The following is a 23,683-nucleotide window of genomic DNA, read 5'->3' on the forward strand; positions in this document are numbered from 1 at the left end:
GATTCACAAAAGGATGTTAAGTATGACACCAAATACCCAAGGCATGGAGGGGAGAGGAATGAAGAATGTGTTAAAATGTGAGCAACCATCAACTTAATATAGACTGCTATGTGCATAAGATGTTCTATACAAACCTAATCGCAAACACAAATCAAAAGCCAGTCATAGACTGATGAGAAAGGTGGGGGTGGAGAATGGGTTAAATAGATGAAGGGGATTAATTTAAATTCCAGTTAACTAAACTCCAGTTTTAACTGGAATTTAAATTAAAACTTAAAAATATAAAAAATAGTGCTCACTTTGGCAGCACATCTACTAATGACACAGAGGTTAGCATGACCCCTGCTCAAGGATGACATGCAAATTCATGTAGCATTTCATACTTCAAAAATAAAGATAAATAAAAGTATAATTTATTTAGATAGCTTTCAAATATTAAAAAAACTAGTCAGATATGTAAAGAATAAAGATAAAGGAATAAAAAAAAGATAAAGGAATCCAAGTAATCACTAAAGAAAGCCAGCAAACCAAGAGAGAAGAAAGCAAGAGAAGGAACAGAAAAGACCTATGAAACAATCATAAAACAAAAATGGCAATAGTTATGCTCCTATCAATAATTACTTTGAATGTAAACAGACTAAATGCTCTAATCAAAAGACATAAGGTAGCAGAATGGATAAAAAGCAAGACACATCTATATGCTATCTACAAGAGACTCATTTCAGACCTAAAGACACCTGTGGGTTGAAAGTGAAGGAATGGGAAAGAATTTATCATGCAAATGGAAATAAAAAAAAGCCAGGGTAGCAATACTTATTTTGGGCAAAACAGCCTTTGAAACAGACGGTAACAAGAGACAAAGAAGGACATTCCATAACTATCAAGGGAAAAATCCAACAAGAAGATATAACAATTGTAAATATTTATGCTCCCAACATGGGAATACCCAAATACATAGAGCAGACATTAACAAAGGAAGAAATCAATAATAATACAGTAATAATAGAGGACTTAAACACCCCACTTACATTAAGGGATAGATCATCCAAACAGAAAATAAACAAGGGAACAGTGACTTTGAGTAGCACATTGGACCAGATGGATCTAACAGATATATTCAGAACCTTCCATCCAAAAACAGCAGAATATACATTCTTCTCAAGTGCACATGGAACATTTTCCAGAACAGAACACTGTTAGGCCACAAACAAGTATCTTCAACTTCATAAATCTTTTCTTCTCTAATATCTGGTAGTTACTTTAGGGTTTATATTGTACATCTTTAACTTACTATGATCTACCTTCAAGTGGTGTATCACTTCACTTAGTATTAGAAACTTATAATACTTACATTTCTCCCCTCTAGACTTTATCATCCACTTTATTCATTTGTTATCAACCCTACAATGCAATGTTATTACTTTTGTTAAGCCGTCAATTATTTTTAAAGGAACTTAAATAAGACAAAATATATATTTACCCATGTAGTTAGTTACCATTTCTGGTGCCTTTCATTTCTTTGTGTAGATTCAGATTTATTTCTGACATCATTTCCCTTTTGCTGGAAGGATAGCTTCTGACATTGTTTTGTAGTGCAGTTCTGATGAAGATGAATTCTTTCAGCTTTTGTATGTCTGAAAATATCTTTATTTTGCCTACATTTTTTAGGAGATATTTTCACTGGGTATAGAATGTAAAGTACAGTTTCTTCTTTCAGTACTTTAAGGATATTGCTCCCTATCTTCTTGCTTATGTTGTGAGAATTCTTGTTCTTACCTTTGTCTCTCTCTACATAACTCCCCTGACCTCCTTCTCCAGCTGCCTTTAAGAGTTTCTCATCACCGTTTTTTAAAAATTATTTTGTGACTTGGTGTAGTTTCTTCATGTTTCGTAGGCTTGCGATTCATTGAATTCCTTGGATTTTTGGAGTTACTGGTTTACAAAAAACTAGGGAAACTTTCAGCCATGAAATCAAATATTTTGGACCTCTCATTCTCTTCTCTCCTAGGCAGGCTGCATTTATATGTATGTTAGGCTGATTGAAGTTATCCTGCAGTTCACAAAAGTTCCTTTCTTCCTCCTTCCTCCTCCCCCTTCCCCAACCCTCCCTCTCCTCCTTCTCCTTCTCCGTCTTCTCTGCCATTAATTCTATCCAGTGCATTTTCACTTCAGACATCATAGTTTTCATTTCTAGAAGTTTGATTTAGGTACTTTAAAAAAATATATATCTTACATTTCTATTTAAAAATTTGAACATAGAGAAGACAATTATAATAATTGTTTTAATAGCTTTGCTTATTCTAACATCTGTGACAGCTTTTGGTGGTTTGGTTTCAATTTATTAATTTTTTTTTTAATTGTGAATTGTATTTTCGTGCTACATTGTCTGCTGACCTTTATTTTAATACCAGACGTTGAATTTTACCTTGTTGAGTGCTAGGTACTTTTGTTGTTGTTCTACTGCTGTACTCTTAATATTCTTAAGGTTTGCTCTAGGATGTAGTTAAATTTCTTAGAAAAAGTCTGATCCTTTCAAGTCTTATTTTTATGATTCTAGTGAGCCCAGAGTAGTGCTTAGTCTGGGGCTAATTATTTCCCATTACTGAGGCAAGGCTTTTCTGAGTATTCTGCTCAATGCTCTGTGAATTATGAGTTTTTCCAGTCTGGCTGGTGAGAATAGGTACTGTTCCCAGCTTGGTGGCACTGCCAGCCACTGTTTTCCAATCCTGTCAGATAGTTTTATTCCCTTAGTCTTAGGCAGTTCCTCTCCTCCTGGGCTGGTAAATACTTTTCTGCTAAATACTCAAGGATGACCCTTTCACATCTCTGGGGTTCTCTCTCTGTCCTAAGCACTAGCCACCTTGACCTCCCTATGACTCTCAGCTGTGACTCCTCAACTCAGGGAGACTGCTAGTCTCTGCCTGGATTCCCTCTCCCTACACTGCAGCATGAAAACTCTTAAGGCAATAAGCTGGACAAAAGAGCTCATATTATTTTGTTCTTGTCTCTCAGGTTAATGTTTATTATTGCTCAGTGTCCAATATCTTTAAACGTGTTGTTTCATATATTGTGTCTTGGTTTGTTTGTTTATTTGAGTCAGGAGTGTAAAATCCTATTTTTATACTCGTATTAATCCATCTTGAGTGGAAGCAAATGTCCTTTCCTTCATTTTTTAAATTTGAGATTTTAAGAAATTTCCATAAATAATATGTGGATTCTTCAGTTCTTTCTTTCTTTTCTTTTCTTTATTTTAAAAGTAGGCTCTATATCCAGCATAGACCCCAGTGCAGGGCTTGAACCCATGACCCTGAGATGAAGACCTGAGCTGATATCAAGAGTCAGACACTTAACCCACTGAACCACACAGGCACCCCTTGGATTCTTTCTTTGACAGTGTTCTTCCTTCTGTTTTCTATGTTCTCTCTGAAATTTGTCTTTGGATATTAAATTTTTCTGTGGACTAACCCCTAATTTCTATGTTTTTTCTTTAATTGAAGTGTAGCTGACATACAATATTATTTTAGTTTCAGGTATACAACATAGGGATTTGACAGTTGTATACATTACAAAATGCTTACCATGGTCAGTGTAGTTACCATCTGTCACCATACAAAGTTATTGTAGTAGTAATTGACTTTATTCCCTATGCTGTATTTTTTATTCCCGTGACTTACATACTTTATGACTGGAAGTTTGTACCTCTTAATCCCCTTCACCTATTTTACCCACTCCCCACCCCTGCCAGTTTGTTCTTTGTGAATCTGTTTCTGTGTGTTTTGTTTTTTTAGATTCCACATATAAGAAAATCATGTTAATTGTCTTTATCTGATTTATTTCACTTATCATATAGGTTGCTTCTGTATCTTGGCTATTATAAATAATGCCGCGACGAGCATAGGGGAGCATATATCTCTTTGAATTGGTGTTTTTGCTTCTTTGGGGTAAATACCCATAAGTGAGAATGCCTGGCTGGCTCATTTGGTAGAGTATGTGACTCTTGATCTCGGAGTCTTGAGTTTGAGCCTCACGTTGGATGTAGAGATTACTCAAATAAATAAATAAATCTTTAAAAAAATACACGTAAGTGGAATTGCTTGATTATATTTCTGCTATTTTTAAAGGAACCTTCATACTGTTTTCCATAGTTGCTGTACCAATTTACATTTCCATCAGCAGTGCACAAGGGTGCTTTCCACATTATTGTCAACACTTGTTATTTCGTGTCTTTTTGAAACTTGCTATCATAACTGATGTACAATGATACCTCAGTTTAGTCTTTATTTTTACAGTTGATATACAATGTCACATTAGCTTCAGATGTACAATACAGTGATTTGACAAGCCTGTGTTATGCTATACCTACCACCAGTGTAACTACCGTCTATCACCACACAGAACTATTGCAATTCCATTGATTATGTACTCTATACCTTTTCTCCCTGTGATTTATTCATTCTATAACTGGAAGCCTATATCTCCCGTTCCCCTCACTCATTTTGCCTATCATCTACCCACTGGCAACCATCAGTTCTCTATATTTATGAGTCTATTTCTGCTGTTTGTTGTTCCTTGGTTTTGTTTTTTAGATTCCACATGTAAGTGAAATAATACAGTATTTATCTTTGTCTGACTTACTTCACTTAGCATAATACCCTCTAAGTCCATCCATGTTGTTGCAGATAGTAAGATTTCTTCTTTTTTTATGGCTGGGTAATATTCGTGTGTGTGTGTGTGTGTGTGTGTGTGTGTGAGACATCTTAATTATCCCTTCATCTATTAAAAAATACTTGGACTGCTTCCATATCTTTGCTATTGTAAATAATATTACAATAAACACAGGAGTGTGTATGTCTTTTCCAATTAGTGTTTTCATTTTCTTTGGATAAATACCCAGGAGTGGAATTACTGAATTGTATGGTAATTGTATCTTTAATTTTTTGAGGATCCTCCATACTGTTTTCCATAGGGGCTACACTAATTTGCATTTCCACCAACAGTGTAGGTGGGTTCCCCTTATTTGACATCCTTGCCAATAATTGTTTCTTGTGTTTTTTATTTTAGCCATTATAGCAGTTGAAGGTGGTATCTCATTGAGGTTTTGATTTGTATCTCCTTGATGATGAGTTGTGTTGAACTTCTTTTCTTGCGTCTTTTAGCCATTTATATGTCTTTTTTTTTTTTTTTTTTGGAAAAATGTCTATTCAGGTCCCCTTCCCATTTTTTAATTATTTTGTTTATTTTACTTTTTTAGTGTTGAGTTGTATTAGTTCTTTATATATTTCAGATATTAACCTCCCATTCGATATAACATTTGCAGATACCTTCTTCCATTCAGTAGGTTGCCTTTTTGTTTGCTGGTTTCCTTTGCTGTACATTAGCCTTTTACTTTGATGTAGTCCCAATTATTTTACTTGCATATGTACATAAAGGAATCAACCAGGCAAATAAACAAAGAAATACTGCTCTACTTTCACACTAACATAACTTATTAAGACTTGTTGAATTATAGTGAATTTTAGTAAAACATTTGAGTGCAGGGCAAACTGGAGCAAGCAAAACTCTGGAGCACACTCAAAACTCTTTCTTCTGAGTTTTAGCTTAAAATAAGTCTATGGCTACAACATGTATTGTGCTTCTTATATTTATTTGCTTAGCTTCAAAAGAAAAACTGGTCTTGCCTTTGTCCCATGCAGGCCATGTGCAGTGAGCCACCAACCACCTTGGGTCCAATGTCAGGATGGACATCAGGCCTCAGATAGTTGCCCAGCTCTTTTCTTGTGGACTTGGGAGCAAGGGCCTGGGAGCAGGGATCCTCTTGGTGGCTGCATGGCCCCTCAGCACTGCTTTCAGCACTTATCCTCAGGATTGTTTGTTCCAGGGTTCCCTTCCAACTCTGCCAAGAATGTCTTTGAGACAGAAACTGATGGAAAGAAAGCGAGTAGCTTTGAAAGAGCTAAAGTGATGTTTAACTCCAGGGTTTCACAGTGCTGGTTATACAGTCTGACTTTATAAGAAGCCTCCAAATTTTTAAGCAAGTCTCAGGACTTGTGACTACTCCTGAAACTGAGATCTAGAAAAGTTGGAGAACCCCTCTGGTCAGCTTGGGTTGGGGTGGGAGGAACAAAAGGAAGCCCTATGTGTCTGCACTCTGCTGTCATTCATCACAGAAGGCTTCTTTCTCTCTCCTGTTTTTTGTAGGGAAAAGGGTTGGCAAAATTTAGAACCTCTCTCTCTTCAGAAAGACAAATAGAATGAGGGAGGGAGAGAGGAAAGAAGAGAAAGAGAAGTTCATCTTTGTTTGGGGAAAATTTTAGGTCTGTAACAACAACAAACATCAGTTGTGGTGGGTAGCCTCGGCCTGGCCGAAGGAAATCCAGGCCACATTAAAATCCAGGGAATTTGAAATGGCAGCATTTGTGGTGGCTTGCAAATTTCCATTGGTGATTTCTTTAAAGCCAAAGAATTATAATTAAAATAGAAATGGATCCAATTATATCTGCCTTCTGTCTGAAAGGATGTAGCTGGTAATGAGAATCACATGTCTAAACTTCATCTCCTTCTATTTCCAAGCAAGTTGTCCCATGAGAGAAATTCCTTCTTTTCAGTAAATCTCAGTAAACCACATTTCTCCCTCCTCCTTGGCTACTGTGGTTTTGCACTGATTTCTTAAAATCCCAGCAAATGGAACTCAATCATAGTAAATGCTCTCATTTCTCTCTCCTTTGTTCTCTTTATAGGACATACCAGGGCAATATGACATCTTTCTGCTTCAAAGAGACAATGATAAGGAGAGTAGGAATGCTATCTTAACAAGCCAAGATGCATCCTATTGTGAATAACAGACTGGGTGGCTTAGGCCATTGCCACCTGGGATACTGTGAGGCTGTGAGGAGGTGTTAGGTGAGCTGGGGATAGTGAGGACTTACTAGGTGGCCAGGGAAGGTCTTAGGGAGAATTTTACCACCGGGTGAGTGAAGCTTAGATAACATGATGGTCATCACTGTGCCTGTAGTGGAGCAGAATGGCGCGGATGCAAGGAATAAATAGATTACATAATAGTGTTGTTCTTATCATTACTACAACTCATGATTGATTTGGTTTGTGTACTGCAGATCCATTCAAGCACATCAGGGCAGCCCAATACTCTCCTCTTTCCAGGAAGCCCTAGAAGCAACAACAGGGGCAGAGTCAGCCCCAAGTTCCCAGCTGTTGTAAATGTTCACATATACATCTTTGTATAGACACATGTTTTCATGTGCTTTTTAATAATTTGGATATTTCCTTGGTGAAATAGCTATTAAAATCTTTTGCCCATTTTTAAATTTTGTTGTTTGACTTATTGGGTTGTTAGAGTTCTTCATATATTTGAGATACAAATCTTATATCAGACATGGATTTGAAAATATTTTCTTATAGATTGTGGTTTGTCTTTTTGTTTTCATTATGGTAACTTTTTAAGGTTAAAAGTCTTTCATTTTGATGAAGTCCAGTGTATTACTTCTTTGGCATCATACAGTACTTTTTTTGTGCAATATTTTAGGATTCTTTACCTAACCCAAGGTCATAAAGATATTCTGTAATGTTTTCTAGAAGTCACTTCTACTTTTAAGCCTATAATTCATTTTGGGTTAAATGTTATATGTTTTGTGAGGTGAGGTTCCTAGTTCACGTTTCTGCATATGGATATTCAACTGTCTCAGTAACATTCATGGAAGACCCTTTTTTCCTCAACTAAACTACCATGGCACCTTTGATGAAAATCAATTGACTATAAAGATTTATTTCTGAACTCTTAATTCTGTTCCATTAATCTACATGTCCATCTTTGTGCCAATACCACAATTTCTCAGTTACTGTGGTTTTGTAGTTAAGTTTTGAAATCAGGTAGCATGAGTCCTCCAACTTTGTTGTTCTTTTAAAAAAATGTGTTGGCGGGTGCCTGGGTGGCTCAGTGGGTTAAAGCCTCTGCCTTTGGCTCGGGTCATGATCCCAGGGTCCTGGGATCGAGCCCCACATCAGGCTCTCTGCTCCGCGGGGAAACTACTTTCTCCTCTCTCTCTCTGCCTGCCTGCCTCTCTGCCTACTTGTGGTATCTGTCTGTCAAATAAATAAATAAAATCTTTTTTAAAAAATTGTGTTGGCGGGGCCCCTGGGTGGCTCAGTGGGTTAAGCCTCTGCCTTCAGCTCAGGTCATGATCTCAGGGTTCTGGGATCGAGCCCCACATCAGGCTCTCTGCTCAGCAGGGAGCCTGCTTCCTCCTCTTTCCCTCTTTGCCTGCCTCTCTGCCTATTTGTGATCTATCTCTCTCTGTCAAATAAATAAATAAAATCTTAAAAAAAAATTGTGTTGGCTACTCCAGGTCTTCTGCATTTTCATATACATATTAGGATTGGCTTAGCAATTCTACCAGGATTTTGATGGAGATTCTGTTGGTCAATTTGGAGAAAACTGACATCTTAACAATATAATTTCTTTCAATCCATTTTGAAGATGGAATATATCTCAATTTATATAGATCTTTCATTTTTCTTGTAATGTTCGGTACTTTTTAGCATACAGGTCTTGAAGTTTTTAAGTTAAATATAGTCCTCTAAGTACTTTATTCCTTTGGATGCTGTTGTGAACAAGATTTTCTTAATTTTGTTTTTGGATTATTCATTGTGAGTTTATTGGAAAAATTAGTATTTTTTATATTGGTCTTTATCTTGAGATTTTCTACATACTGGATTATGCTGTGAATAAAACCAGTTTTTCTTTTTCTTTTCTAGTTTGCATGTGTTATATCTGGCTAATCTTTCTTGTTTCATTGTACAGGCTAGTATTGCGCTGAATAGGAGTGGTGAGAGCAGATATCCTTTTGTTTTCAACATGTTTGTGTCTTTGAATTGGAAGTGTGTATCTTATAGACAACATATAGTTGGATTTGCTTTCTTATATACTCTGACAGTTTCTGTGTTTTGACTGGGATATTTATTCTATTCACATTTAATGCAGTTAATAATATGATTGGATTTTTGTGTCATTTTGCTATTTTCTATATGCCTTATGTCTTTTTTTTTGTTTCTCTATTTCTCCTTTACTTCCTTTTTTTATGTTAAACAAAAGAACTTTAATTCCTTGGTTGATTTTTGAAATCTTTTTAATTAAATTTTTTAAATTTGACAGAGAGAGAAAGAGAGAGCACAAGCATGCAGAAGGAGAGAGAGAAGCAGGTTCCCTGCTCAGCAGGGAGCCTGATGTGGGGCTCGATCCCTGGGATCATGATCTGAGCTGAAAGCAGATGCTTAACCAACTGAGCCACCCAAGCCCCTCCTTAGTTGATTTTTAAACAATTTTTTTGAGTTATAGTCTTAGTATTTTCTCTAGGAATTACAGTATGTATTTTTAACATATTAAAACTTACCTCAGGTTAATACTAACTTAATCCCATAAATTATAGCAGGCTTGTTCCAATATAACTTCCTTTTGTCCCTACCCACCTTCACTTTTGTGCCTTTAGTGTCCTATATAACACATCTATATATGTTGTAAACCCCCAAATATACTTGCTCTATATAATTTTATACTATCTAAAAAATAGTAAAAGATGTATATTCATTAAGTCTTTTATAATTACTGGGTTTTTTTGTTTGTTTTGTTTTTACCATTTCTGGCATTAATTTCTTATTTCTTTTTGTGGATTCAAGTTACCAAGTAAAGTAATTTTCTTTAATCCTGGAGGGGTTGCTTTAGTATTTTTTGTAAGACATGTATCTTTGTCTTACTTTATCTCAGTCTTTGTTTATCTAAGACTATCTTTATTTCACTTTCACTTTTGAAAGATAGTTTTGCTGGATATAGAATTCTTGGCTGACGATTGTTTCTCTCAGCACTTTAAATATGCCATTCCACTGCTTTCTGGTCTCCATTTTTTTCTGATAAGATTTAGTCATCCTGTGTATTTTTGATCTCCTACATATGATTAGTTTTTCTCTTGCTACTTTCAAGATTTATTCTGTGTTTTTTGCTTTCAAGAGTTGGATATGACTAATTGAAGATCTCTTTGTTTTTCCTAATTGGTGTTCATTAGGTTTCTTGGATCTGTAGATTAAAGCTTTCATAAAATTTGAGAGGTTTTCAACCATTATTTCTTTAAATTTTTTTCCTGCCCTTTTTCTCTCTCCTCTCATTCTGGGGCTCCTGTTATGCAGTTGGAATGCTTAATGTTCCACAGGTCTCTGAGAATTTGATCCTTTTTTTTTTCTTTACTCTTTTTTTTTCTCTTTATTCTTTAGATTGGAGAATTTCTATTGACGCATTTTCAAATTCACTGATTCCTTCTTCTAGTATCTCAAATCTACTGCTGATCTCATATTATAAAATTTTCATTTTGTTATTGTATTTTTCAACCCTAAGATTTCCATTTGTCCTTTAAAATTATTTTATTTTTATTGATATTCCTACTTGTCAAGTCACTTTAATAATATTTTCTTCAAATTCTTTAAACATGGTTTCCTTTGTTTTTTTTTTAACATATTTAAAATAGCAGTTTTGAAGTACTTGTCTATTAAATTCAGCATTTGGACCACTCAAATACAGTTTCCATTGGCTTTTTCCTCCAACTATGGTAACACATCCTTTTTTTTTTTTTTTGCATGACTCATACATTTTTATTGAAAATTGAATATTTTAGATCATATAAATAATCTAGGTCCTTTTTATCCTCTGAGATTCTTAGTTGTTACTGCTTGCCTGGACTTGATCTATAGAATCTGTCACACTCACATAAATGCACACATACCTGGTGTTTATCTTTGATGATTCTGCTCAGTTGTTGTTTTCTTAAATTATTATTTGCATTTTTTCGTTAGGGGGTCTGGCTTCTTGTAGGTCACCTTTGTGTTTGCATAGCTTAGTGGTCACTCAGTGACTGGAGAAGTTGGCACATAAACACTATGGCTCTGTGTTTGAATTGGGGGATGTATTCAGATTTGGCAATTTCAGCTCTGCCTCTGGTGTTACCTTAACTCTAAGCCCTCTCGGTCTCGTCTGCGCATGTGCACAGGCTCCTAGACAGGCAGGATCATGTGGAATGTTTACCAAGACCTCAATGGCTATCTCATTTCTAAGATTTCCTGTTCAATTTCTTATAGTCTCAAAGTCTTATATTGTTCATCCCAACTAAGATAGTAGCTTCAGGTTAGGAGATCTGCAGGCTTTTTCCATTTGCTGTTGCTGTGGGTTTCTGTTCTTTACTCCAGATCAAGTGAAGGCCAGTCCTGTCCCGGCAAAACAACGAGGCTGATTGGGCTGGGATAAAGAGTGGAGGCAGTCTCAGGCAAGAACCCACCTGTCTCCACTGCTTTTACCTGAATCATCATAGATTTTCATGATTATATGTTTCTCAATTTGTTGTTAACCTGTGGTCAGTATTCAGAGCCCTGAAATGGTTGGTTTTTTACAATCATGTCCAATTTTTAAAAAATATTTTATTTATTTATTTGACAGAAAGAGTGAGAGAGGGAACACAAGCAGGGGAAGGGAGTGAGGGAGAAGCAGGCTTCCCACCGAGCAGGGAGCCCGATGTGGGGCTCAATCCCAGGACTCCGATATAATGACCTGAGCCAAAGGCAGATGCTTAACCAACTGAGCCACTCAGGCACCCCATACAATACACTTCTAAAGAAATGTATTTTATTATTTTTAGGCATGGCATATTATCATTTTACCTGTGAATGAATACTAATATGTAAAACTTCATTTAGAGAAATGGATTGTTTCTTTGCTTTTTGGCTAAGATCAAGTATAGAAAAACTGTAATGTGACTTTGACATTTTATGGTCAGAAACAGAAAAGCTTTCCAAAAGGCATTTTGAAATTATTTCTAAGTTTTCTTTTTTTTTTTTTTAAACAGATTTTACTTATTTATTTGACAGAGATCACAAGTAGGCAGAGAGGCAGGCAGAGAAAGAGAGGGGAAGCATGCTCTCTGCTGAGCAGAGAGCTGGATGCAGGGCTCGATCCCAGTGAGCTACCCAGGGACCCCATTTCTAAGATTCCAAGACTTTGATTTGAAAAATCTATTTATCTGAATAACAAGAGTTGTATTTTTTTAGCAGAAAATTATTTCAAGCTTTTTTTTTTTTTTAAAGATTTTATTTATTTATTTGACAGAGAGAGATCACAAGTAGGCAGAGAGGCAGGCAGAGAGAGAGAGAGGAGGAAGCAGACTCCCTGCTGAGCAGAGAGACCGATGCGGGACTCGATCCCAGGACCCTGAGATCATGACCTGAGCTGAAGGCAGCGGCTTAACCCACTGAGCCACCCAGGCGCCCTATTTCAAGCTTTTAACTTAGCAACAAGCATTAGAATAAGCTAGAGTTTAAATTAAAGAATCCTGAATTTATTTTTGACCATGGTTGTTATTGGGGCATAATATAAATATTGCCCTGGTATACTACAAGGGGTTGAAGAACTCTGGGGATTCATGATTTATATATTTGCCATCCTCTTTAAAATGGATTCAGCTGTAATATCTGTGGCACCAGGAGAAAGTAGAAGTCTGCACATGGCCCAGTACTGTGGCCATTTCAGGCACTCAGCCAGACCACCTTCCCTTGTCCTTAAGACCACTCCTCCTTTTCATCCCAGCCCTTTTGCCCTAGCTCTGATAAGGACATGGGAAGAGGGGCTGCAGGACCTGAGGACATCCTTCCCTGGCCTCAGAGGCCATATGGCTACCAGGGAATAACTGAGACATCCCAGGACTTGGAAGCAGGACAAAGAGCCATCCCTGCTTGAGGAGGATAAGAGGGCATGTGGAAAGGAAGGCCTTCCCACCAGAACCACCACATACTTGTCTCTGGTGAAGTTTTAAGCCATTGACCTTCTCCTTCTACTTGAAGCTCTCCTTTCTGCGAGCTCCTGTTTTCATCACTGACCAAGCCATCTTTCCTTAAGAGCCTCTTCTAGGGAGAAGCTCTAAGGTTCATCTTTATCTTCACAAAACTGGGAGCTTTATGTAATCTGTACCTTCATATGGATGGTTCCCAGTTCTTGACTCTTTTACCTATACTTTAATTCCAAACACTTCCTGATTTGTCCCCTTCATCCTGCCCTGCCCAGACCTGAGAGTGTCTGTGTTTCCCACATCATTCCCCTGCCAGGGACTGGATGGCTCCCTACTACCTAACCAAGCTAGTCTAGGTCCTGCTGGCTTGCTGGGTCTTTTGTGATCTTCCCTGGCCTTACCTACTCCCACTTACTTCTCAGCTGGAGAGTGTGATGGCCATGGGGTGCAGGACAGGGAGAAAACCAGGTATTTGGGCTGGCAGAAGTGTAGATGACTGCACCACTAACAAAAATTCCCTAGTGTCAGCAGCAGAAAAATACTTCTTACATAAAATTAATAACAGAAATGCTTAGGGTAAAACATGTTTTTAAAGGCATTAGTGGGAATGATTCAGAATAAGCAGACCCAGGGTGTGGATGTGAGCTCAGAACAGCTTCTTTGGTGTGAGATCTGTGGCTCCCTCCAACAGCTGCCCAGTACTTTCTAACCACTCTTCCTTTTCTGGCACAGTATTGCTTTGTGGGTTGAGTGTGTCCTCATAAAAGATATGTTGAATTCCTAACCCCAAGTACCTCAGAATGTGACCTTATTTGGCAATAGGGTCATTATAGATGTCATTAGTTAGGATGAAGTCATTCGGATGGGCCCTCATCCACCATGACTAGTGTCCTTATAAGAAGAGGGAGGACAATGGGAAGATAGACACACCGGGAGAACACCACGTGAAGACGCAGGAACACAGGACACAGAGGGAAGACAGCTATGGCAAGATGGAAGCAGAGATTGGAGTGACACTCCCACAAGCCACAGAATGCTTGGGGTCACCAGAATCTGGGACAACCAAGGAAGGATCCACGTCTGGAAACTTCGGAGAGAAGATGCCCCAACTGGTGGCTTCATTCTGGACTTCCAACCTCCAGAACTGTGAGAGATACATTTCTGTTGGTTGAAGCCCCCAGTTTGTGGTACTTTGTTCTGGTAGTCCTAGGAAATGGAAGAATATGGTGTGCCTGTTTTCTCATGTTCCACCCCATCATCCTGGTTCCCTGTGTATGTCCTTCACTAAACTGCATGGTCATGCCAGGGGCCAGTGGCTTTGGGAAGCAGGCACATTTTTAGACTGAGATTTTTGCAAGACAGCCTTTTGGTATCGCCCACAATTTCTTATGCTTATCAGCATCTCATACCTTATAGAGGAAAGTATCTTTCATGCTCACTGCACATGCAGCTGTTCCTTAGGCTATTAAGAAACTCTGGGATTCTGTAACAGAAATGGCAGGAGTGTAAGGCTGGTGCCCTGAATATGAAGCACTGTCCTGGGAAGAGGCCAAATGGGAAGTGGGCCGAGCAATGTGACAGTGCCATGTGACGGCCTCTCTGGACCCTGTCCCACCTCCTCCCTGTTTCAGGGCCTTCGTATAGGCCTCTCCCTCTGCTGGGGACTGTCTAACCTGGCCCTTTGTCCCACTAAAGAGCTCAACCCAAGTGTCACCTTTCACCTACAGGAGTTCTCTTGTCCCCCTCGCTTTTCACATCCTTCCCAGCCCATTCTTTGTTTGCTTCTTAACCTCTATTATGATTTGTCACTGTTTTATTTATTTATTTGCTCTCTTATTTATGGCCATAGTGAGCTCTCTGAGTGTAAGAGCTATGCCAGGTTTACCCCCACTCTCTCTTTATGGGGCTCCGGTCCCCAACACACAGCAAGTGCTCAGAACCTGTGGAAGGCATTCCTGCTTGAAAAGCTCAGTGATGTGTGTGTGAACATGCTGGACACCATCCAGGGCATTCTGATTTCTATCACACTAAACCACTAGGCTTCCAGACCTGCCTCGCATGGGCCCCCAAGCTTAATGCTGAGTTGTAACCTACAGTTCCTGTCCTTTGGTGGTTCCTTGTCTTCGCCTTTCTTTCTTTCTTTTTTTTTTCTAAAGATTTTATTTATTTATTTGACAGAGAGAGATCACAAGTAGATGGAGAGGCAGGCAGAGAGAGAGAGAGAGAGAGAGAGAGAGGAGGAAGCAGGCTCCCTGCTGAGCAGAGAGCCCGATGTGGGACTTGATCCCAGGACCCTGAGACCATGACCTGAGCCGAAGGCAGCAGCTTTAACCCACTGAGCCACCCAGGCGCCCGTTTTCGCTTTTCTGATCCTCGTTCTCAACCATGCTGTATGCTCTCCGTGGGTCACTGATGGAGACTTGGGCTTTGGGGACAGGGGCTTCTTTAGGAGGCTCCTGCATGCATTCCCAAACATCTAACTGCACGCTCACTCAGGAAAGCCACAGACAGGGCCTGCCAAGGCAGGGGAGACACTTAGGGCATCCCGGGTGTCTGTCGTGGCCCCCTTACTGTTCCTGCTTCTGCTCAGGCCCCAACAGTCTGTTCTCCTCTCAGCAGCTTGGGGGGGGGTCTATTAAAATGAAAGTTGGCCTCTGTCACTATGCTTCACAGAATGACCCATGGCTCCCCTCACCACCAGGAGTGAAAGCCCCACGCCTCACTGTGCCTACCACAGCCTCTGTGGTCTGGCCACAGCTACCCCTGTGATTCATCTTCCCTGCCTACCCAGATAAACGCATTGTCTGTCTCTGCCACCTCCTTCAAGTCTTAGTTCAAATGTCACCTTCTCAGTGGACCCACATGGGCCACCCTATTTTGGGAGTCATTGAACTTTTTATTGTGAGACAGGTGTAGATTCACATGTAGTTACCAGAAATAAAACAGGCAGAGCTCCTGGCTCCTCCCGCAGTGTCCTGCAGTGGTAACATGTTGCAAACCTATATTCCAAAGCACAACCAGGACACTGTTGTCAAAGTAAAATATATGGTATATTTACAGTTGATACAGTCAAGGTAGGAAATATCTCCATCCCTACAAGTATCACTCCTGCTGCTTTTTTCTAGCCACGCCCCCTTCCCTCTGGCCCCGCCCCCTCCATAGCCCTGGCGACTTTGTCATTTCAAGAATGTCATATAAATAGAATCATATAGTATGAGGGTAGACTTACAGTATCAGTGCCTCTCTGGACTTACGGTATGCTGTAAGTCTACCCTTAGGGATAGATTTTTTTTTTTTAACTGAGAATAATTCTCTGGAGATTCCCCCAGGTTGTGGGTGTTTCAATAGTTCCTTCCATTCCATTGCTGAGTAGTAAGTATTCCACAGTGAGGAGGTGCCAGTTTGTTTGATCGTTCGCCCTATGAAGGACAGCTGGGTTGTTCCCCATTTGGGATTATTACAAATAGAGGGGCTTTGGAAATTCCTGTTTAGGTTTTTGGGTGAACACAAGTTTTCATTTCGCTAAGATAAACAGCCAAGAGTACAACCTCCAGGTTGCCTGTTTTTGCAAGCTTAATATTTTAAGAAATTCAGATCATTCTATCTTGAACTGTAAACTCCCCCTGCACACCCAGAAACACCCGACATCTTTCACCCTGCTCTGCTTTCCTATTTCCCCTTCTCCCATACTCTAAGAGCCTGTTTCTTTCTGAGATGCATCGCATCTGCTCTGTGTTCCTCAGGCACCCCCGCTGTCATTCTGGGCTAGGGCAGGCGTAAGAGGCGCTGATCCTGGCACCAGGCCTGATGGCAAGCCTCTGGCCAATGTCCTTCCTCAGGGGGACATTTGCTGGGATTATGAGGGCACATTGAGGCCAAGGTGCCCATGAGCGGCGTCATGGGGCTGTGATGACCAGTCAGAGCCCATGCACAGATCCCTCAGATAAAGCAGTCCCCTAGCCTTACCACCAAGTCACACTGAGCTCAAAAACCAAATCAGTGCTATCCCCAAATAAAGTTTCCTGCTCAGGAAAGGTTTCACTCAGAAACTGATTTATGACCTGGCCAAGCGAAGCCACAGTCCGTGCAGATCCCGTAGCCCCAGTCGAGCTTCAGGGTCCCCACCAGTCCCAGGGGAGGGATCCTTTCTGCATATTAGCAGAAAGGATTCTAGTTAAAGCATTCAGAGAGACCCAGAGGCAGGAGAATCAAGACAGGACTGTATTTCATGCTGAAAAGTGAAAACCAAATAAACAAAGCTGCCTGTCATGGCAATGGGCCAGCTCAGCTGTGTAAGTGAACGGCAAAAACATTCCTCGGCTCTGTGGAAGCCCCTGGAAGAAGTCCAGAACCTTGTGTACTTAGCCTGACTGGGGGCTTGTTGTCACTATTATCATTACCACAAATTCGTCTATTTCTTAATATATTGGTTTCTTTCATTTTGAACACTTGCTTGGCATTTGCACTGATTAGGTGAATGCTGGAACAAATCATTAAACGATTTTGTAAAATAATGCTTTGGTTTTAATTCAAAGTGGAAATGTTTATAGTGTTCCCATTAACACCAGATGATGTCAGCCTGACTATTGTGCTGCTTTTTCAAAAACACACAGGGCTGAAAAAAGCCTTCCCAAACAATCCAAAATGAGTCAAGGCTCTAAAAAGACTTTTCTCCATAACTACCCTCCTCTGGGATTTGGCCCTAGCAGCAAAACCCATGAGGATGCTGGGAGCACAGAGGCTCTGAATTGGGAACTCACATGTCTTGTCATCTGAAGCATCATTCAGAGAGATGACAAGTGTCACTGTCCGTGTCCCCTCCCAGCTTGGCTCTGTGGCTGTGACATCCCTGTGCTTTGATTCCTGTGACTCCTGTACCCCCTTTTCTTCCTGACCCCTTCTTCTCCTCCACTTTATCCTTCCTTTTCTTCCCTCTTTTCCCCCACCCCAAGCTAAACCAACTAAACTAACCAAGTAATCCAACTAGACCTCAGCCCCAAAGCATCGGAGTTCCTAATGGAAATACAGCTGTAGTCTCGGTGCCGTAAACTGCCATCCTCACCCAGGAACCATAACACACACACACACACACACACACACACACACACCCCAACTTAGCCTTGGACAACAGGAAGGAGGAGAGGGTATCTAGGCCCAGGGAATGACTTGTGCCAGGGAGGCAGTTCTCAGTGTTCCTCTCCAAGCAGAGACCAGCAGGCCTCTGCCTAGATCCACCCTGTACAAGCCCCATGTGGACCTTGTCCCGGCCACCTATGCCTCCTCAGTACCCCCAGAGAACCAGGGGGACCATAGGGATAATCACTGTGGTCTCCTCACAGTGTTCTGGGGTGGAGGGGCGGGTCTGAAGAAGGAGGATTTGTTGCAGGCTTCAACATGGTATCTGGGCAAGATTATTATCAATCTGTGGGGAAAGGAAAATCCATTTCTAGAGTCCTCAATGACTAAACTATAAGTTCTTAGGGAGTACTGCAGGCCAGGACAGGCAGGTACTTTCCCAGGCCTGCATCTTGGGTCAGGGAACCATAGTAGGGACTGCTGTCCTCAGAATCAGAGGCCCCAGAGCCTGGATCCACAGACCGAGCCATACTGGGCTGATCTCATGGAGGCTTCTGTATTATTCTGCTCAAACTGCTGTGACAGAGGACTACAGACTGGCTGACTGAACAACAGAAATTATTTTCTCACAGTTCTGGGGTCTAGCAGCCCAAGATCGAGGACTGACAGGGCTAGTTTTTGGTGAGGACTCTCTTCCTGGCTTGCAGACAGCTATCTTCTCACTATGCCCTCACATAGATTTCCCTCCATGTGTATTCTGAGAGAGAGCGAGCTCTCTGGTGTCTGTTTATTGACTGATTGATTGAAAGAGTGCATGTGAGTAGGGGAGGGACAAAGGGAGAAGGAGAATCTCAAATAGGCTCCAGGCCCAGTGCAGGGCCCCACCACTCAGGGCTCGATCTCATGACTCCAAGACCACAATCCAAGACAAAATCAAGAGTTGGACACTCAATTGACAGAACCACCCAGGCACCCTTCTGGTGTCTCCTCATATAAAGGCGGTAATCCTGTGGAATCTGAGCCCCACCCTTGTGACCTCATGTAACCTTACTTACCTCCTCATAGGCCCCATCTCCACATACACTCACATGGGGGCTTAGAGAGAGCTGGACAGGAAGAAGGAATGGACCATGACGCCCTGTATATAGCCCTCTAGCCTGCCTATGAGAAGGCCAGGCCTCCTCTCCCCACCTCCCTCCCCCAGGCAGTGGGGAGAATACAGTGAATGCTGTGCGCCGGCTGGGCTGTGTGGCATTCTCATGAGCTCACACGTGTGGAGCCTTAACAAGTAGAGAGAAGCTATCGGGGGCAGGGGCAGGAGATTAATCTCCTCATTTTTTCATGGTGCCCCTGGAAGCCAGCCCCTGAATTAACAGCCCTAGCTGCCATCTCTCTCTGACATGATGCCTCTCTAGTATCTGTTTCTAAACCTAGACTCTGAAAGAGCCACCATGTGCCTGTGGACAAAAATTAGGGACATGCTCCCTTGTGGCTGGTGAATGAAGAACAATCTAGAATGTGGCCTGGAGTGCAGGGCAGCTTGGTGGACCTAGCAGCTGTACAGACCAGAAAGAGAGCTGCCTGCCTGAGGAAAGAGGGTGTGTGTGTGTGTGTGTGTGTGTGTGCGCGCACGCGCACACGTGCGAGTGTGTACGCACATGTGTGCACACACGTGTGCAAGTCATTGCCGTGAGCCCTAGCAATTAGCTATGACACTGAGAAGCTGGAAACATGACCCAAGCTGACTGCACGATTCAGCACCTTGGGTCACAGGGTTCCCAAAAGCCTGTAGTCCTGGCCTGGCACAAGGACCCGAAGAGACTGGGGAGCCCAGTGGGGGAGACATGCATTATGGCAGATGTTTGAGCAGTGTGTCCTCAGAAACCACGGCCCTCTGTAGAAGTGTGTGTGTGAGTATGTGTGAGGGAGGGGTTAGTTGGTGTGTAACACTGATCCCTACTCTTTCCTACCCCCTTGAGAAGAGATAACCCAAGAAGCTGCTGAAGCAGAGATGTGACCCTCACATGGGGTGGGGAGGGCAACTCAGCCCTTCTGCAGCCAGCGCTCTGAGCTGGGTAGCTAGGGACATAGATATCTGCTTCTACCCTTGGCAAAAAAGAGGTAAGAGGACCCAAGCTTTTTTGAAATTACTTAACTGGCAGCCACTAATGGGTGTGAATGGGTGTCAGGATTCTCACATACAGTGTTGACAGCCAGCCCTAACTTGAGTCGTACAGTGTCTGCTAGCCCCTCAGTTACCTGAATTGGTCATGGAATACGTTCCCCTCTATGGGACACCTATGCAGCAGGTTTCTGGCATCCCCCGGGCATTCTAGGCCAGTACAGCTCTAGAGATATAGCAGGCCAGACACAGTCCCATTCCATGGAGCTTGCCCTTAAGCGGGAGGAGACGATGAGCCACAAACAGAGTAAATCAGTAAATTTCACTGTGTACCAGAAGTCAGGTGCCACAGAAAAAGAAAAGTCAGAAAAATAAAAAGAAGAGAGGTGGGTAGTGATAGGGGAGGCAGAAGAGTTACAACTGTGCTCTGAGAAAGGCCTCTAGGGAGGGTGATATTTGAGAAAAGATGGAACAGGAGTGACCCAAGTGGGTATGTGGAGGAAGAACCTTCCAACTAGAAGGAGTCAGTGCAAAAGCCCTGAGGCAAATAAGGGAGAGTTCATGAGTAAGGTTTACATGGGCCCAGTATGGAAGAGTGGAAAGAGGTTGGTGTCCACATAAATCAGGGCCCTCCTCCATGTGAAACTCAAAAAGTCCCCTCACCTCCTGACTCTCTGAGTCACAGCCTTTTCCAAGCCATGAGGCCAGCCCCTCATGAAGAAAGACTTTATCTCACTGAGCACATCCCACAGTCTCGACTTCATTCCAAATTTCTAATTTCAGCCATTGGGACTCCATTTCCCAGCGGCTCCTTGCCTCACCTTCCCCTGTGTTGGGTGAGCTTTCTTTGTGCCTGCTTTACCTTTCGCTCCTCTGATCATGGTTCATACTCCTCAAGGTACACCCTGCTTGGCTACCTTCAACCCCACTGACTCCTGTCTCAGTCCAGCTTTTGGAATCTTTTACTTCAGAATCTATAAAATACACTCCCACCCCCAGGTTCTCCTGGGCCCAGAGTTATGATCAGGACCAGTTAGCCCTTACAGGGCATTAGATGAAATGATTCATTAGATCTTTCCTGGATCCCAAGAGAAATCTTAAAAAATGTAATACATTCCTCAATGCCTTAGAAGCCAAGGCAATGAACACATTTCACCCTTCCTGCAACACGCAGTTGTGATTACAGTACTACAGAATCTTAACACATTTAGCTGGCTCCTTGGGAACATTTATTGCCCTCTTCTTTAGATGCAAAGAGAGACACCCCAGGGAAGACCCTGCCACGTACGTGCTTGCAGAAGCACATGCTTTCAGCTGGTTTTCTTCGTTTTTGCTTTTGTTATTGGACTTGCCCTCATCAAAGTAGAATGAAGACCTCAGCTCTGCCCCCTCTGAGAGCAACATTTAGCAAAATTCCTTTCTGATTGAGAGATGCTGTTTTCTGTCAGCAAGTTTCCTCCCCGCAGTAACTCCTGTTCAGCATTACCAGACCCTCTGAGGTATGCTTCATTCTACACCTTATATTCATGTCCGGGCTTCCTGCCCGCACAAGCTCTCCCTCCAATTAGATGGTGCTCTTTCTGAGAGAAGGAGCAGAACATGTAAACCTCTGCAGGTATTGTCTTGGCCACTGAGGAGCCGTAACATACCAGGCCCTCAGCAGACCTGCTGAAGTAGCTCTAAACTGCTTCTGAGGTTCCTGTCAGAACAGCCCAATGTCTCATCACTTCTAGGGGCCTGAACTCTCTGGCTCCATGGAGAAGTGTCTTCAGGCCCCACAGCAAAATTGTACACAGTAAAGTTCTTATGTGGGATTTGTACCCCCATGTAGCTGTGCTGTAAAAGCAAACCTTTCCAAAATCGCCATAATTTAAAAGGACAATGTTTTATTTCTTACTCATGCTCCAAGTCCGCCACGGGCAGCCGGTGACTCTGCTCCACTGTGTTGCTCACTCAGGAATGCCCACTGACAATCTCCACAAAGGGGAGCGCGCTGTTGTTGTGATGGAGTGTATTAGTTTCCTAGTGCTCCTATAATGAATCACCACAAACTTAAGTGCCTTCAGACAACACAGAGATGCTGACTTAGTTATGGAAGTCCAAGTCTAAAACGGATGAAAATCAAGATGTTGGCAGGGCTGCTTTTCTTCTGGAGGCTCTAGGGGAGAATCTGCTTCCTTCCTTTTCCAACTTCTACAGGCCACCTGCATTTCTTGGCCCATGGCCCTTTTTCCATCTCCCATCAGAGCAAGCAGTGCAGCATTTTCAAATCTCTGTCTCTTTCTCTCTATGACTTCTGCTACCATAGTCACATCTTCTCTCTCTCTGACTCTTCTGCCTACCTCTTAGGAGGATCCTTGTGATTACACTGGACCCACCTAGAGAATCAATGATAATCTTATCTCAAGACCCTCAGCATAATCACATTTGCAGTATCCTCTCTCTCCAATGAGGTAACATATTTATGGGTTCCAGAGATTAACATGTGGACATTTTGGGGGGCCATTATGCAGCTTACAACACAGAGTGACAGTGTCTAGTCATACACAAGCATATATGCCAGAAGCATTTTCACTTCACACATTTGGTCAGTCAAGTCACATGGCCACATCTAACTTTATGGGCAGGAAATACAATCTTTCTTATATAGAGAATGAAGAGAATAAGAAGAAACACCTCCAGTTCTTCTTCAGGACTAGGATGAAGAAGAATGCAAAAGGCCTTTGTGACCATAACAGCAACAAAATAAATCTAGATGAACTAAGAATCATACATTTCTATTTGGTGAATGACTTGTAGATACAGGGAAGCCCTAATCAACTGAATTTTAGGTGGAGATGAGCTCCTAATCATTAAGTCAACCTAGCCTGGTGCAGGTAGGTAGAAGAACAGGTCTGCTATAGAAGAAGACATTGTTCCTGGGAGGCAGCCAAAATTTAAATGACAGGTTATGATTAAACAAGAGAAAACAAATACAAACCCACAAACCGAAGAAGCTGAGCAAGTCAAAATGAGAATACATATAAAGGAAATCACACTCAGGCACTTTGTAGTCAAAATGTTGCAATAAGTTTAAAGAAAACTGTTAAAAGAAGGAAGAAGAAAATATACATTATATACTTACAAATTAAAGCTGACACCTCATCAGAAACAATGAAGGCCAGGAGATAATGGAACAAACCCTTTTAAATACTATAAGAAAAACACCTGAAACTTAGGATCAGTACACTACCAAAAATATCTTCTAAATTTTAAGGTAAAATAAGGCATTTTTAGATAAGGGCTGAGAATCATCTCTATGAAACTCACACTACAAGAAATGTAAAGAAGATCTTTGAAGTTGATAGAAGTTGATTTCACTGAGTAAGTCAACAAGGTAGAAAACACAGATTTCAAACATCAGGATTAAGAGGCAGTTTCACTAGCAGTCCTATAGACATAAAGGATTAATAAAGATTAATAGTTTTTTAAACAATTTTATGCTAAAAAATACTAACAAGTTAGATTTTAAAAATTCCTTGAAAAACAATATTTATTAAAACTGACACAGGAAGAAATAGAAAATCTGAAGCTCTCCATGTTGATTTTTAAGATTGAGTGTGCAACTAAAACACTTTTGTGCTTGAAACTTTTCCAGTCACAGATGGTTTCACTG

The 23,683-nt window shown here is 41.4% G+C and overlaps 1 pseudogene; it reads left to right on the forward strand.

Moving 5' to 3' along the window:
• The first annotated feature begins 291 nt into the window (after positions 1 to 291).
• On the forward strand, positions 292 to 387 carry LOC123387691 (annotated as a pseudogene).
• The last annotated feature ends 23,296 nt before the right edge of the window (positions 388 to 23,683 follow it).

This window comes from Mustela putorius, unplaced genomic scaffold (genome assembly GCF_011764305.1).
Source record: "Mustela putorius furo isolate JIRA1106 unplaced genomic scaffold, ASM1176430v1.1 tig00003858_pilon_pilon_pilon, whole genome shotgun sequence".
Lineage (NCBI taxonomy): Eukaryota > Metazoa > Chordata > Mammalia > Carnivora > Mustelidae > Mustela > Mustela putorius.